The following is a 14166-nucleotide window of genomic DNA, read 5'->3' on the forward strand; positions in this document are numbered from 1 at the left end:
TGACTTATCTCCTAGCTGTCTGATGGCCATCAGCCATCTCAAACCAGGTTTAGCTGTTTATGCAAGCTGACTGATTTTATGCAGAAAGTTCTGGAAGGACCAGGACTCCATCTTGATATATATATTGCAAAGGGCACACAAATACCGTATGGTATCAGCTTAGATAAAAATAAATTTCCACACACTCCACTAATCACTGCCTCCCATTCCGAAAAGGACCCGTTTATCCCGACTCTCTGCTTCCTGTCTGCCAACCAATTTCCTCATATGTCAGTCTGGCCATCCCAGGAATCAGGCTGGTGAACCTTCGCTGCACTTACTCAATAGCAAGCACATCCTTCCTCGGATTAGGAGACCAAAACTGCACACAATACTCAAGGTATGGTCTCACCAAGGCCCTGTACAACTGCAGTAAAACCTCCCTGCTCCTATACTCAAATCCTCTCGCTATGAAGGCCAGCATGCCATTTGCTTTCTTTACTGCCTGCTGTACCTGCATGCTTACCGACAATGACTGATGCATCATGACACCCAGGTCTCTTTGCACCTCCCCTTTTACTAATCTGTCACCATTCAGATAATCTGCCTTCCTGTTTTTTCCCCCAAAGTGGATAACCTCACATTTATCCACATTATACTGCATCTGCAATGCATGTGCCCATTCACCTAACCTGTCCAAGTCCCCCTGCAGCCTCTTGGCATCCTCCTCGCAGCTCACATTGCCACCCAGCTTTGTGTCATCTGTAAACTTGGCGATATTGCCTTCAATTCCTTCGTCTAAATCATTAATGTATATTGTAAATAGCTGGGGACCCAGCATTAAATCCTGCGGCACCCCACTAGTCACTGTCTGCCATTCTGAAAAGAACCCGTTTATTCCCACTCTCTGCTTCCTGTCTGCCAACCTGTTCTCTATCCACATCAATACATTACCCCCAATACCATGTGTCTTAATTGTGCACACCAATCTCGTGTGGGACGTTGTCAAAAGCCTTTTGAAAGTCCAAATACACCACACCCACTGGTTCTCCCTTATCCACTCTACTGGTTACATCCTCAAAATTCTAGAAGATTTGTCAAGCATGATTTCCCTTTCATAAATCCATGCTGACTTGGACTGATCCTGTCACTGCTTTCCAGATTTGCTGCTATTACATCTTTAATAATTGATTCCAGCATTTTCTCGATGTCAGGCTAACCGGTTTAGAATTACCCGTTTTCTCTCTCCCTCCTTTTTTAAAAAGTGGGGTTACGTTAGCTACCCTCCAATCCATAGGAACTGATCCAGAGTCCATGGAATGTTGGAAAATGACCACCAATGCATCTACTATTTCTCGGGCCACTTCCTTAAGTACTCTGGGATGCAGACTATCAGGCCCTGGGGATTTATCGGCCTTCAGTCCCTTCAATTTCCCTAACACCATTTCCTGACTGACAAGGATTTCCCCCAGTTCCCCCTTCTCGCTAGACCCTCGGCCCCCTAGTATTTTCAGGAGGTTATTCATGTCTTCCTCTGAAGACAGAACCAAAGTATTTGTTCAATTTGTCTGCCATTTCCTTGTTCCCCATGATGAATTCACCTGATTCTGACTGCAAAGGACCTGCATTAGTCTTCACTAATCTTTTCCTCTTCACATATCTATAGAAGCTTTTGCAGTCACTTTTTATGTTCCCTGCAAGCTTATTCTCATACTCTATTTTCCCCCTCCTAATTAAACCCTTAGTCCTCCTCTGCTGAATTCTAAATTTCTCCCAGTCCTCAGGTTTGCTGCTTTTTCTGGCCAATTTATATGCCTCTTCCTTAGATTTAACACTTTTCCCCAATTTCCCTTGTTAGCCACGGTTGAGCCACCTTCCTTTATTTTATTCTTACGCCACAGGGATGTACAATTGTTGTAGTTCATCCATGTGATCTTTAAATGTCTGCCATTGCTTATCCACCGTCAACCCTTTAAGTATCATTCTCCAGTCTATCCTAGCCAATTCACGTCTCATACCGTTGGAAGTTTCCTTTCTTTAAGTTCAGGACCTTAGTCTTTGAATTAATTGTGTCACTCTCCATCTTAATGAAGAATTCTGCCAAGTTATGGTCACTCTTCCCCAAGGTGCCCCGCACGACCAGATTACTAATTAATCCTCCCTCGTTACACATGGTGCCTTGCTTCCCTTTAAAAAGAATTACAATTCTGCTCTTCCCTTAAGGTGGTCTCATTCCCTACTCGACCTTTCACCCCAGTGCCTGTGTGGTCCTGTAATGTTCACACAAAATAATTCCACCCTTTATTGCTCCGTCCTTTCAACTGCTGGCTCCTGGTCAGCTTCTGGCACCCTGTTCTACATCCCCCCACTAGGGCCCAGAAGAGGCGAGGGCCCAGGGGCAGCACGGGCCAGCCCACACTGCGATCTATGGATAGTGGGAGCATGTGTGCGCACTAGGTCCGTGCAGCAGAGCTTGGTCTCCAGTCGTCTTGGTTAACTCTTGCCACTGGATCAAGACCTCGCTCTGTCGAGCCCCTGAAGTGGCTGGTGTGCAACGGCCACCCCACGTTAAAAAAATCCACACACAGGCATCTTCCCCCCCCTTCAATATGTAGTTTGGGACCTAGAATGTCAGTTCCCTCATTGAATCACCTGTGAACTCATCCCTTTTTGGAAGCGAGTCAGCCTCGATACGAGGGACTGTCTAATACTACACCACATCTCCACTTCTTTCTCTATCAGCAACCCCTGCTTCTTGCCTCTTCAATGAGATCCCAGCTCTTTAGCATTTTGTATTATTTAGGATACTTTGGCCTTGCTCTTAGTCTCCCCTTTTTGCTTCTGTTTCTTCTTTATTCATTTGCTGCCCCACTTCATAGATGTGTACTTTTCAGTTCAGTTCTATTCAAAACATCAAATGCCTGTTGGGCCAATATATTCCATTTTTTGGAAAGATTAAAGCAAGAAACGCAACTAATTTAAATGGAATATGATGTAAATTTGATTTTATTGAAGTTGTTTCATGACCAAATTGTACCAAGGACCAATTGTTCCTGCATAACTGCATTTAAAGAATGGAGCTGTTAGTTATAGTTATAGTTATAGATTGATTACTTTCATAGACTTTTGATAATTCACTAATTGTGTTCTTTGTCCTGAAAACTTTATTAGTGATACTCTATGCTAATTTCTCATTGTCCTCCATTTTGAAAATTGGTGTCACTACGCTGTATTGTTTTCCCCCACACCCTCAGGAACTGTTCAATCTTCTAACTATTGCATAGATTGTGGATAGCCTCAACTCCAATTTCCCAGATACCGTAACTATTTCTACCTCAAAGACTAGCAGGAACTGAAACATTTTTTTTCCAAATCATGTGTCACATGCCCAATTTCAGCAGTACAAATTTCAAGCGTTTATTATTCAAAGTTTAAATTGGTTATTACACAAATGATGCCAATGCTACCTATGTTCTTCACCTGTTGTCTCCTTTTGGGGGTATTTTTCCATTTTTTGCTGGAATTTAGGCCAGAAACACAATTGTCTTGTCAATGCACTTGCTATCTAGAAATTCTGCTGTTCAGTTTAAAAAGTCAGCTCGAGAGTGGCACGTTGATTGTTTAGCCAAATTTTCATTCATTCTTTGTTTTTGTGAACAAATCTTGTAATTTTAAGGTGCTTCTGTTTTCTGCCTTTTACTGGCATTGCTAAGCGCCAAAGGATCAGTTAACTATACTGAACTCTTGTGCCTCTTCGGGGCCCAATATTGCTTTTTTTGCCTCATGAACTCCAGTCTAAATTTCTGCCCATGTAGATTCAATGACTCTTCCATTTTGACAGGATTACTTTCATTAAAACTTTTATTCTTAGCTAGAATTGCTCTTGCCACTTTTTCTTAATTACTCATGTTAAAACACAGTCAGTCTTGTGTAGCAGATTATAAACATTTGCTAGTTGCGGTCTAAGCCAAACCTATGTCATGTTTTTTTTTAAAACTAAGTTTATTATATTTGATTTTTGTTTTCTACTTAGTAGAATGATGTCTCTGATCTTTAGTACTACCATTTGATCACTTTGATGTCCCAGTCTTTTTAGTTTTCATTGCCTGAAGTGCATATTTGCCACCACTGAACTATTTGTTTGACAACCCATAGCCAAAATTTCCTATAGTTCCTTTAAATTGTGCCCGAGGAAGAGTGTTTGAAGACCAGGACCTCAAATCTGGCACCAAGCTTATGGTCTACAGGGCTGTAGTGATACCCGCCCTCTTGTATGGCTCAGAGATATAGGCCATATACAGCAGACACCTCAAATCGCTGGAGAAATGCCATTAACACTGTCTCTGCAAGATCCTGCAAATCCCCTGCGAGGATAGACGCACCACGTCTGTTCTCGATCAGGCCAACATCCCCAGCATCGAAGCGCTGACCACACTTGACCAGCTCCATTGGGCAGGCCACATCGTCCGCATGCCCGACACGAGACTCCCAAAGCAAGCGCTCTACTCTGAACTCCTACACGGCAAGCGAGCCCCAGCCTCCTTGATAAAATGCAACATCCCCACCGACACCTGGGAATCCCTGGCCAAAGACCGCTCTAAGTGCATCCGGGAAGGCGCTGGGCACCTCTAGTCTCGTCACCGAGAGCATGCAGAAAACAAGCGCAGGCAGCGGAAGGAGTGTGAGGCAAACCAAACACCCCCACCCACCCCTTTCCTCAACCACTGTCTGTCCCACCCATGACAGAGACTGCAATTCCCGTATTGGACTGTTCACTCACCTGAAAATTCAGTGGAAGTAAGTCTTCCTCGATTTTGAGGGACTGCCTATGATAAATTCTTCCCTTCATTCTTCCAATATTCTTTTTAATGTTGGATCTTGCAAATGCCACATATTACATTAAGTTGTAGTGTAAACCACTTCACTATTAATGCTGTAATTTTTTTTCTCATGGGAGATTTTGTGCAGTACAATAACTAGTAACTTTCAGTTTCACTTAATTTAATGTGGGAAGATTCATTTTAACAAATACCCGATTGCTGGATTTTTCAAACTTTGGTGTATTTAAGTCCTTTGGAAATCAGTTGGAAGTAAATAATGTAAAAGCTTAATTTGACCAGTATTGTTAACCCTGCTAAAAGGATTGCCAAACATAAAAATAATGTTAGTGACGTTTTCAAAATCTGCTGTACACCTTCATGTAAGTTTTATACACGCCACCTGATGGTGTGCTTAATGTTTGTAAACTATGTGCTAATTTTTATAATGTAGGATTTCATCAAGAACAGATGTTTGTGACAATACTTCGTGAATAGCATGTTTAGTGAGTTGGTCACACCACAGGTAAAAGGTACACAGCCAGATTGGGGATGGGTGACCAACAGGAAGAGCAGTGGAAGGAAGGTAGTGCAGGGGTCCCCTGCGGTCATCTCCCTGCAAAACAGATACACTGCTTTGGGTACTGTTGAGGGGGATGACTCATCAGGGGAGAGCAGCAGCAGCCAAGTTCATGGCACCGTGGGTGGCTCTGCTGCACAGGAGGGCAGGAAAAAGAGTGGGAGAGCTATAGTGGTAGGGGATTCTATTGTAAGGGGAATAGATAGACATTTCTGCGGCCGCAACCGAGACTCAAGGATGGTATGTTGCCTCCCTGGTGCAAGGGTCAAGGATGTCTCGGTGCAGGACATTTTGAAGAGGGAGGGTGAACAGCCAGTTGTCGTGGTACATATCGGTACCAATGACATAGGTAAAAAAACGGGATGAGGTCCTACGAGACGAATTTAGGGAGCTAGGAGTTAAATTAAAAAGTAGGACCTCAAAAGTAGTAATCTCAGGATTGCTACCAGTACCACGTGCTAGGCAGAGTAGGAATCGCAGGATAGCTCGGATGAATACGTGGCTTGAGCAATGGTGCAGCAGGGAGGGATTCAAATTCCTGGGGCATTGGAACAGGTTCTGGGGGAGGTGGGACCAGTACAAACCGGATGATCTGCACCTGGGGCAGGACCGGAACCAATGTCCGAGGGGGAGTATTTGCTAGAGCTGTTGGGGAGGAGTTAAACTAATATGGCAGGGGGATGGGAACTAATGCAGGGAGACAGAGGGAAACAAAATGGAGACAGAAGCAAAAGACAGAAAGGAGAAGAGTAAAAGTGGAGGGCAGAGAAACCCAAGGCAAAAAACAAAAAGGGCCACTTTACAGCAAAATTCTAAAGGGTCAAAGTGTGTTTAAAAAAAGCAAGCCTGAATGCTCTGCCTCAATGCAAGGAGTATTCGGAATAAGGCGGACGAATTAACTGCGCAGATAGCAGTTAACGGATACGATGTGGTTGGCATCACGGAGACATGGCTCCAGGGTGACCAAGGATGGGAACTCAACATCCAAGGGTATTCAACATTTAGGAAGGATAGACAGAAAGAAAAAGGAGGCGGGGTGACGTTGCTGGTTAAAGAGGAAATTAATGCAATTGTAAGGAAAGACATTAGCTTGGATCATGTGGAATCGGTATGGATGGAACTACGGAATACCAAAGGGCAGAAAACGCTAGTGGGAGTTGTGTACAGAACTCCAAACAGTAGTAGTGATGTTGGGGAGGGCATCAAACAGGAAATTAGGGGTGCATGCAATAAAGGTGCAGCAGTTATCATGGGTGAATTTAATATGCATATAGATTGGGCTAACCAAACTGGAAACAATACGGTGGAGGAGGATTTCCTGGAGTGCATAAGGGATGGTTTTCTCGACCAATATGTTGAGGAACCGACTCGGGGGGGGGGGCGGCCATCTTAGACTGGGTGTTGTGTAATGAGAGAGGATTAATTAGCAATCTCGTTGTGCGAGGCCCTTTGGGGAAGAGTGACCATAATATGGTGGAATTCTGCATTAGGATGGAGAATGAAACAGTTAATTCAGAGACCATGGTCCAGAACTTAAAGAAGGGTAACTTTGAAGGTATGAGGCGTGAATTGGCTAGGTTAGATTGGCGAATGATACTTAAGGGGTTGACTGTGGATGGGCAATAGCAGACATTTAGAGACCGCATGGATGAATTACAACAATTGTACATTCCTGTCTGGCGTAAAAATAAAAAAAGGAAGGTGGCTCAACCGTGGCTATCAAGGGAAATCAGGGATAGTATTAAAGCCAAGGAAGTGGCATACAAATTGGCCAGAAATAGCAGCGAACCCGGGGACCGGGAGAAATTTAGAACTCAGCAGAGGAGGACAAAGGGTTTGATTAGGGCAGGGAAAATAGAGTACGAGAGGAAGCTTGCAGGGAACATTAAGACGGACTGCAAAAGCTTCGACAGGTATGTAAAGAGAAAAAGGTTAGTAAAGACAAACGTAGGTCCCCTGCAGTCAGAATCAGGGGAAGTCATAACGGGGAACAAAGAAATGGCGGACCAATTGAACAAGTATTTTGGTTCGGTATTCACTAAGGAGAACACAAACAACCTTCCGGATATAAAAGGGGTCAAAGGGTCTAGTAAGAAGGAGGAACTGAGGGAAATCCTTATTAGTCGGGAAATTGTGTTGGGGAAATTGATGGGCTTGAAGGCCGATAAATCCACAGGGGCTGATGGACTGCATCCCAGAGTACTTCAGGAGGTGGCCTTGGAAATAGTGGATTCATTGACAGTCATTTTCCAACATTCCATGGACTCTGGATCAGTTCCTATGGAGTGGAGGGTAGCCAATGTAACCCCACTTTTTAAAAAAGGAGGGAGAGAGAAAACAGGGAATTATAGACCGGTCAGCCTGACATCGGTAGTGGGTAAAATGATGGAATCAATTATTAAGGATGTCATAGCAGCGCATTTGGAAAGAGGTGACATGATTGGTCCAAGTCAGCATGGATTTGTGAAGGGGAAATCATGCTTGACAAATCTTCTGGAATTTTTTGAGATGTTTCCAGTAGAGTGGACAAGGGAGAACCCGTTGATGTGGTGTATTTGGACTTTCAGAAGGCTTTCGACAAGGTCCCACACAAGAGATTAATGTGCAAAGTTAATGTGCAAAGTTAAAGCACATGGGATTGGGGGTAGTGTGCTGACGTGGATTGAGAACTGGTTGGCAGACAGGAAGCAAAGAGTAGGAGTAAATGGGTACTTTTCAGAATGGCAGGCAGTGACTAGTGGGATACCGCAAGGTTCTGTGCTGGGGCCCCAGCTGTTTACATTATACATTAATGATTTAGACGAGGGGATTAAATGTAGTATCTCCAAATTTGCGGATGACACTAAGTTGGGTGGCAGTGTGAGCTGCGAGGAGGTTGCTATGAGGCTGCAGAGTGACTTGGATAGGTTTGGTGAGTGGGCAAATGCATGGCAGATGAAGTATAATGTGGATAAATGTGAGGTTATCCACTTTGGTGGTAAAAACAGAGAGACAGACTATTATCTGAATGGTGACAGATTAGGAAAAGGGGAGGTGCAATGAGACCTGGGTGTCATGGTACATCAGTCATTGAAGGTTGGCATGCAGGTACAGCAGGCGGTTAAGAAAGCAAATGGCATGTTGGCCTTCATAGCGAGGGGATTTGAGTACAGGGGCAGGGAGGTGTTACTACAGTTGTACAGGGCCTTGGTGAGGCCACACCTGGAGTGTTGTGTACAGTTTTGGTCTCCTAACTTGAGGAAGGACATTCTTGCTATTGAGGGAGTGCAGCGAAGGTTCACCAGACTGATTCTCGGGATGGCGGGACTGACATATCAAGAAAGACTGGATCAACTGGGCTTGTATTCACTGGAGTTCAGAAGAATGAGAGGGGATCTCATAGAAACGTTTAAAATTCTGATGGGTTTAGACAGGTTAGATGCAGGAAGAATGTTCTCAATGTTGGGGAAGTCCAGAACCAGGGGTCACAGTCTAAGGATAAGGGGTAAGCCATTTAGGACCAAGATGAGGAGAAACTTCTTCACCCAGAGAGTGGTGAACCTGTGGAATTCTCTACCACAAAGTTCTTGAGGCCAGTTCACTAAATATATTCAAAGGAGTTAGATGTAGTCCTTACTACTAGGGGGGGGTCAAGGGGTATGGCGAGAAAGCAGGAATGGGGTACTGAAGTTGCATGTTCAGCCATGAACTCATTGAATGGCGGTGCAGGCTAGAAGGGCCGAATGGCCTACTCCACCTATTTTCTATGTTTCTATCTATGTTTCTAATTGTACATCACTGTCTGGAGTAAAAATAAAACGAGGAAGGTGGCTCAACCGTGGCTAACAAGGGAAATTAAGGATCGTGTTAAATCCAAGAAAGAGGCATATAAATTGGCCAGAAAAAGCAGCAAACCTGAGGAATGGGATAATTTTGTAATACAGCAGAGGAGAACAAAGGGTTTAATTAGGAGGGGGAAAATAGAGTACGAGAGGAAACTTGCTGGGAACATAAAAACTGACTGCAAAAGCTTCTATATGTGAAGAGAAAAAGATTAGTGAAAACAAACGTAGGACCCTTGCAGTCAGATTCAGGTGAATTTGAGTATAGGAGCAGTGTTAGCGCAAATGTTTTCCCGGATGAATCACTCGACACTCTGGGTCGGTTCCAACATCAAAACGGCCTTTATTACTCCGGCGGGGAGAAAGCCTCTGGTCCAACTTCAGGCACTCCACTCCACCGAACAAAGAAATTCATCGATATTTATATGTTTTACAATAGTTCATTACAATTACTCAGCCCATGTCGGCTGGATACAATCCAATCATAACGATTACAAATCGATTCCACTGGGCCAATGCAATTGGGCACCAGGGGACTGTGTGATCATCTCTTGTTTTAGCTGGGGCTTATTCATAGCCTCGTGATATTCTCCAGACCCCCTTATCTCTACTGTCCTTGGGTTCTGCTTGCGCCTAACCTCCTTAGCCTTACACAGTCACAGAAATTTCTTTGTTCAGTATTCTGCTCGGACATCTTGTCTGTGGTTTGTTGATTAAGGACGTTCTGCTGAGCTCGCCCTTTCCAGTGTTCCTTTACACGGAACTGCAGTGTCATCATCTACCCAAAAATGTAGTCAAGCTAACTGTTAACTGAATTACCCTCGTGCTTTGTGGAATCCCTGGCAGCCATTATGTATCTGGCTTCCATTTTACACATACATGCATGCATACATATATTCAGCAGGTGCCTTTGCCTTTGAAAGTGCCCTACAACAAGCAGAGAGGTCTTACTGCAGTTGTACAGGGCCCTAGTGAAACCTCACCTAGAATATTGTGTTCAGTTTTGGTCTCCTAATCTGAGGAAGGATGTTCTTGCTATTGAGGGACTGCAGTGAAGGTTCACCAGACTGATTCCCGGGATGGTAGGACTGACATATGAGGAGAGACTGGATCGACTGGGCCTGTATTCACTGGAGTTTAGAAGGATGAGAGGGGATCTCATAGAAACATATAAAATTATGACGGGACTGGACAGGTTAGATGCAGGAAGAATGTTCCTGATGTTGGGGAAGTCCAGAACCAGGGGACATAGTTTAAGGATAAGGGGTAAACCATTTAGGAATGAGATGAGGAGAAACTTCTTCACTCAGAGTTGTTAACCTGTGGAATTCCCTACCGCAGATGTTGATGCCAATTCATTGGATATATTAAAGAGGGACTTAGATATGACCCTTACGGCTAAAGGGATCAAACAGTATGGAGAGAAAGCAGGAAAGGGGTACTGAGGAGAATGATCCGCCATGATCTTGTTGAATGGTGGTGCAGGCTCGAAGGGCCGAATGGCCTACTCCTGTACCTATTTTCTGTGTTTCTATATTCTCTCAAGATGAAAGCAGAGCTGTCAGGCCTAAGAAAATTTATGTATTCTAACACATCGAGAAACTGTAGAGCAATGTGATCAGGGCCCAAGAGAGGCATGAGTTCGGGGCCCAGAAGAGGCGAGGACCCAGGGAGAGCATAGTCAGCCCACACTGTGATATGTGTGCGCACTAGGTCCGTGCTGCAGAGCTCGTCTCTAGTCGTCTCTAGTCGTCTTGCTACTGGACCAAGACCTAACTCCGTCAAGCCCGTGTGGTGGCTGGTGTGCAACGACCACCACACGTTAAAAAAAATCCACGCACAGGCATCTTCCACCCTTCAACATGTCGTTCAGGACCTGGAATATTAGGTCCTTCATTGAAACGCCTGTGAATTCATCCCCTTTTGGCGTGGAAGCAAGTCATCCTCGATACGAGGGACCGCCTACAATGGAAGATGACTTTAGATTAAAATGGGCTTCACTTGGCTTTAACTGAGACACAGGTTTTGTCTTTATGGGGTAGCAAATACATAAAACTCTATCAGCTGTATTTCAGTGAGAATTGTTTGTTTTAGTTTCCTTTGTTTGAATAATGCCTGTATTCAGAAGTGAATTGGCCCAGATGATTACCTACCTGATGTATGGGTTTGACTCTTTCAAGTTGTTAATATATGCAAATTTGCAGATTAGGGAAAGCTGCCAAAGTTCATTACCTGTAATAGTGAATACTTGTGCTTATCATTGTTTATACATTCATGAGTATGCAACAACTAGAAATGGTTAATATTTTAGATGCCAAAGTATTGAGAAGAATCAGTTTGATCTTGGGATATGAAAGCTGTCTTTAGAATTCCAAAAATTTGTACAAGTCCCTTGAGATTTCCCTGTAATTTAGTTCCCTGCTTTGCAATGTTTATTTCTTGCAAGGTGGCCAAGAGGGACTCCGTGAAGTCATCCTCCATGTAGTGATTCATTAGAGACCCAGTCAAAAGTGACTGAAAACAACAAAGATTTTTCTACTGTTTTCAAACTGTTTATTTAAGTCAAGTACTGCACTGCTGGTTTCACTGTATTCTTCTGTGTAATTATTGTACTTTTTAAAAAAAAAAAAAATCTCAATTTTAGCAGGAGCATATGTAATATTTACCGGCTTCCCCATCGACAGGAGGGTGTGGAAGCCTGCTTCTGGTATCTGCATGCAATCCCTTGGTAAAAAGGTTGTTAGTGCTCTGGGATCTATTCCATTTACACCACCAGAAGGGTGCAAACTTCAGTTCATGGGAGACCAGGTATGCTTGTCGAAGCTGCCTTTTTTCTATGAGCATATGTTAAAAATTTTGAGAGGAAGCCTGGATTGTAACAATGACCATAAACATAAATGTCTCTACTGTTACATTCTTAAAATATTTTGTTCAATTTCATATAAAACAAACCCCTAGGCAATATGGTTCATATGAGCAAAAAAAGCACTTGAATAAATAATAAATAACTCAGCCTGTGATTTATTTCTTACGAGATTTTGTTCTTGCTTCAGATATGTTCCAAGCCTTTTGGGAAGCAGTAATATGACCTCAATAAATAGAAGGTAGAGCCTTGGGGTAGTCAAACACTACATCGATTTATACTTCAATAAGATGATTAGTAGTATAGGTTCTGTGCTATAAAAGTAATAAAATTGGTTTGAATCTTATGCAAACTGTCGTAGGTATCACGCTGATACATTGCGACTTTTCTTGCAAAAGATGATTATCAAAAGTTTTCTGAGGAAGCAAGCTGATCCTTCTGAGTCATGAGATTGATAACTTTATTTTGCATGTGATTGTAATATGTTGAATTGCAAACTGCAAAGAGATTTTGTTAAAATTTCAGCATGGCCAGTATTTAAAATTCTTTGCCTCTACTTAATGAGCTCAATTTTGGCCAGGAGTTGCTCCGTTTTCTTTTTGGAGTAACATTATTTTTCTGGCCTATTTTAAAAATCCCCATTTTGCACATTCAATTTGCGCCAGTGTAAGTGAGTTAGTTACGATTTTTTTAGTTTAGTTTTTTTCTCAAAAGGGGGTGTTACCAGTCACCTACGCCAGTTTTGGCCATTTAGGCCACTTTAACCAGCTAATAGTTACTCCAAATCTACTTCGGCCAGCATATGTGGCCACTTCAGAAAACCCTTGCAAAGAATTAAGAAATCAGCCAGGTAGGTACATCGGAGGCCATTCGGCCTGTGATAGGGGCGGGAAGGGAAGCGATGAAGACCTGCACCTAAAGCACCAAGACTTGCAAAGCACTAAACAAAGCAGAAAAAGTAATAAGCATTCAATAACAAATAAAAAATAGAAGTAAGTCCTACCTTCATCTGAAAACTCGGCCGGGAAGGCAGCGGGCCGGCCGGTGCGGGAGGCCACTCGGCCTGGGATAGGTGTGTGACAACGCACCGGGAGGCCACTCGGCCAAGGCTGGGGGCGGTAGTGATTGAACTGCCGACATCGGAGCGCACACAGCGGCTGCAAGAAGCAAAATCATCGGATGGGCTGCAGCAAGTAAACAGCAAAACACAAGCAGCTACGTAAGCCTTTAAAAATGGCCGATTGCCAAATTTCAGCGCTACTGCGCATGCGCCGACATCGCAACCCGACTCCAATGCGCATGTGCAGATGTCCCGGCACTGTTTTCAGCGCAGGACGCTGGCTCCGCCCCCGACTCGACTGGCCACGCTGCGCGACAACCGGGGAGAGGCCGGACAGCGGCCAAGTTGGGGAGGAATTTTTTCAGCGCACTTGTGAACGGAGAAAAGCGGCGCATCTCTGGTAAGTGCGCCGAAAAAAGGGGTGGGTCAAAATTGAACCCAATAAGTTTAGCCAACTTTGCCATGGGTTCTGGCTGGGACCATAAGTAAAGCACACAAAAAAACTCTCAAGCTTTGTATAATGTTGCTAAAGTACTTGTCTCTCCTGGCTATGTCAGAGCCTCATTAACAAATTATGTTGCCATGTTTAATTGAAGAGAGATGATTATAGATGTCAGTAGTGGAACATCTAATGGTTTGCCGCACAGGTCAAAGACCCTAATGGTTGTTTTGTATTTGCTGCACAGTGATCATACTGCTGCCTCTAGGAGAGGAGTTCCACAACATGGCCATCGAATGCAGAAGACCCATTTATGTCAGATATATCTGCAAACATTTGTTTTTGCACTGTAGTAAATTAAATGCCTAAATCAGAGAAGTGGACTGGAGGGAAATGAATAATCTCTGGATATACAAGTTAATCTATCCAGATCACCACAGGATTTACAAAATGAGCATTGCTGATTTACAGCACCATCCAAATAATTTTACTTGAATATAAATGACATTGTTTTAATTGTTGGTAATGAAAAACAGGTGGGAATTTCTAGTTGATAGCATTTTGCGGTGTTGCCATTCAGGAACATTCCCAAACCCAAATGTTGATT

At 43.6% G+C, this 14166-nt stretch overlaps 1 protein-coding gene across 5 annotated transcripts in view; it reads left to right on the top strand.

Annotated features, from left to right (window-relative positions):
• The window catches only part of tex2 (testis expressed 2), a 194621-nt gene that overhangs the window by 112116 nt on the left and 68339 nt on the right, over positions 1-14166 (top strand). The gene's annotated exons all lie outside the window — the stretch shown is intronic.

This window comes from Pristiophorus japonicus, chromosome 16, assembly GCF_044704955.1.
Source record: "Pristiophorus japonicus isolate sPriJap1 chromosome 16, sPriJap1.hap1, whole genome shotgun sequence".
Taxonomy (NCBI): Eukaryota; Metazoa; Chordata; class Chondrichthyes; family Pristiophoridae; genus Pristiophorus; species Pristiophorus japonicus.